The 3496-nt window shown below is 44.2% G+C and overlaps 1 pseudogene; it reads left to right on the top strand.

Moving 5' to 3' along the window:
- The first annotated feature begins 1470 nt into the window (after positions 1–1470).
- Positions 1471–2095, top strand: LOC103608484 (annotated as a pseudogene).
- Positions 2096–3496: the final 1401 nt, after the last annotated feature.

The following is a 3496-nucleotide window of genomic DNA, read 5'->3' on the forward strand; positions in this document are numbered from 1 at the left end:
AGTAAAGAATACAGTGACCACTACACAGATCGATGCCTCTGCCTTGATCGTGCCAGACGTCGGCGGTTGTGCACGCCATTGCTTTCGCACCGTCAGTGTAAAGGTCAGCACGGAGAAGACAGGAGGTAACATTAGTATTATTATGAAAGTAGCTCTGACCTCAAAGACTTGGTACAAGGATCTTGGGGACCTCCCTAGGTCTGTGATCCGCACTTTGAGAACTGCTTCAGTGGAGGACTGTACTGCATGAATATACCACAATTTAATCTTCTCCTGATGGGTATTTGGGGTGATTTCAGTTTTCTGCTGTTACAAGCATTGCTGCTCTGAACATTCTCAGGGATACATGGGTTTGGGTGAATACATGTGTATATTTCTGTTGGGTATATAGCAACAAGTGGCACCATTCTCATAGACCATGTGTGTATTCACTTTAGCGATGCCTAATGGTTTTCCAAAGTGGTCACACCGGTTTATACTCCCAGCAGCAGAGTACGAGGATTCCTACTACTCTACGTCCTCAGTGATGCTTGGAATTGTCTTTTTCATTGTAGCCATTCTAATAGACAAGGCGGATGTACGGTGGGTAGCAGTATCTCGATGGAGTTTTAATTTGCCTTTCCCCAATGATTAATTAATCTGTCCATTTTTTCAAAGTTTATCATCCATTTGGATATCCTTTTATTGTGAAGTTACTGAATCCACTTCTATATTATTTTATTATTCATGTTGTTTTTTTTAATTTGTAAGAGACATTCTGTGGCTTGCCTTTTTATTCTCTTAATGTGGTTTTTAGTGAACGGAGGTTATTAATTTTTAACGGGTTAATTTATTTTAAATTTACAGAGTAAAATTCACCACTTTTTGGTGTTCAGAGAGTTTTGTCAGATGCATAGAGGTTGCACAGCCTCTACCACAATCAAGATGCAAAACCATTCCATCACCACCAGAATCACACCCATGCTGCCCCCCGTAGCTGGCTCTTTCTCCTACCCCTAACCGCTGGCCACCACGGATCTGTTCTCCATCTCTGTAGGTTTGCCTTTTGAGTCTGGATTCTTTCACGTAGTGTAATACATTGGAGATACATTCATGTTGCATGTATTAACAGTTTATTCTTTTTTATTACTGAACACTATTCCATGGAATGCATGTCTGTACATGTGCAAGTTGAAGGATATTTGAACTGTTTCCAATTTGGGGGCAATTTTGAATAAATCTGCTGCAAGCATTCATGTTCATGTTTTCGTGTGAACACAAATTTTCATTTCTCTTGGGTCAGTAGTAAAAAGTGGGATTGCTGAGTCATCAATAGACTTTTCACATAGTCTAACTTTCCAATTTCTTTTGTTTCCTTTATGGTGAGTGCTTTTTCGTGTCCTGTTAAAGAACTCTTCGTACACCCTCTTCATGGCTGGTCTCTGTGGCATGTGTCTCAAGATGCTCTGTGTGGGAACTGCTGATAGTGAGATGTCTTCAGGAAATGTCAAAATTGGGCACCCTGCCCCCAACTCCCGAGCCTCAGCTGTTATGCCAGATGGTCAGTTCAGAGATACCAGCCTGTCTGACTACAAAGGAAAGATGCTGTGTTCTTGTTTTGGCCTCTTGACTTCATCTTTGTGTGCCCCAAGGAGATCACTGCTTTCAGTGACGGGGCAGGAGAATTTAAGAACAACTGCCAGGTATCGGTGTTTCTGTGGATCCCCACTTCTGTCACCTGGCATAAATCAGCACCCCCAAGAAACAAGGAGGACGGGGACCCACGAACTTTCCCTTGGTGTCAGACCCCAAGTGTACCATTGCTCAGGAATATGGGGTCTTGAAGCCTTATGAAGGCTTTTCTTTCAGGGGCCCTTTATCGTCGATGATAAGAATATCCTTCGGCAGATCACTGTGAACGACCTCCTTGCTGGCCGTTCTGTGGACGAGCCTAGTTCAGGCCTTCCAGTTCACTGACAAACACAGGGACGTGTGCCCAGCTGGCTGGGGGCCTGACAGTGATACCATCAAGCCTGATGTGCCAAAGAGCAAAGAATACTTCCCCAAGCAGGAGTGCTGGGTCGTTTTAGTGGTGAGCTGCCCTGGGCAGCCGTGAGAACAAAACCTCCTTTGTACTTTTCTCATGCTTAAAACACAAGACTTTAGATTCAGCTGCGATGTGGTGTGATACAGGACGGGCCATTCCTACAGGGGTTTGGGAGGCCAGCCTTTCTTCCCTTGGGTGCAGGGAATGTCCTGCACTGTGTTGGGGGGCAGGGCCTCTGATGTGTGTGATGTACCAGTAGTGGGCATCAGCCCACCAATCTCTTGTAGTTTCTATTAAACTTGAGCTGAGACCTGAAAGAAAAAAAAAACAAAATCTTGCCAGCAAGGTCACAAATATATGCCTCTATTTCATTTTCTAGAAGTTTCATTGCTTACCTTTCACATTCAGATCTATTATTTGCCTGGCATTGATTCCTTGTTTGTGCAATAAAATAGGGGGCAGGGTTGATTCCCTGACCCTTCCCCCCAAATATAAATATCCAGTTCACCTGGCGCTATTTATTTAAAAGACTGTACTTTCTCCACTATTCTGCAANTTCCCCCTTACTTCTTTGTCTTCTTCAAGAATGCCTTGGTTATTCTTGAAATTTCTGTTGCTGTGTAAATTTTAAAAAGTGCCTATCAATTTTCATAAAATAAATGCTTGTTGGGAGCTTTAAACCTGTCGGGTAAAATTGACATTTTTTTTTTTTTTTTGTCTTTTGTCTTTTTCCGTGTCCAGCAACGGATCACAACCCTCAGTGTTGCTCCCGCGCCTCGCTCAGCCAGTGAGCGGGAACCGGTCTGTATGTGGGATCCGAACCCTCGGGCGGGAGCGCCGCCGCGCTTCCCAAGTGCGCCACCGGGCCGGCCCTAAAATTGACATTTTAAAAATATTGTGTCTTCCTGTTCATCAACATGATACGTCCCTCTATTAGGTCTTTAATTTTGGTATTCAGATATTTAATTTCTCTCAATATTGTTTTGTTGCTTTGCGTTTAGAGATTTGTTAGATTTATTCTTAAGTATTTAATATGTATATATATATTTGAGATCCTTTTGGTATTTTTATTTTTTTAAAATTTATTTATTATTATTATTCGTTTACATTCTAAGACGTTGTGGAGCAGGGGGAGAGGAGGGGCGGGGCGGGGGTCAGGGCTGGCCTGGTTGTGGAGGGTGGGGGTGTGTGGCTGAGGCCTGTGCGTCCCCCCACTCCAGCTCTGGGGCCCTGGGGCTTCCAGCAGTGGTGTGGTCATCACGGACTGGATGTGGATATCAGGGCGGTGTGGCTGAGGCCCTCGGACCCACCTCATTCTGGCTCAGGAGCCTGGGAGGCTTCTGGCTCTTCTAGGTTCCATAGGTGTTCTTCGGTGGTGTTAGACCTTCACAGGTTAATATCAGAACTTCGTCTCTGATCTGTGGGTTTTTTGTGTTTGCTTTCAGTTCTGTGTTGGATTATTAGCTACCA

Source organism: Galeopterus variegatus, unplaced genomic scaffold, assembly GCF_000696425.1.
Source record: "Galeopterus variegatus unplaced genomic scaffold, G_variegatus-3.0.2 Scaffold8460, whole genome shotgun sequence".
NCBI lineage: Eukaryota > Metazoa > Chordata > Mammalia > Dermoptera > Cynocephalidae > Galeopterus > Galeopterus variegatus.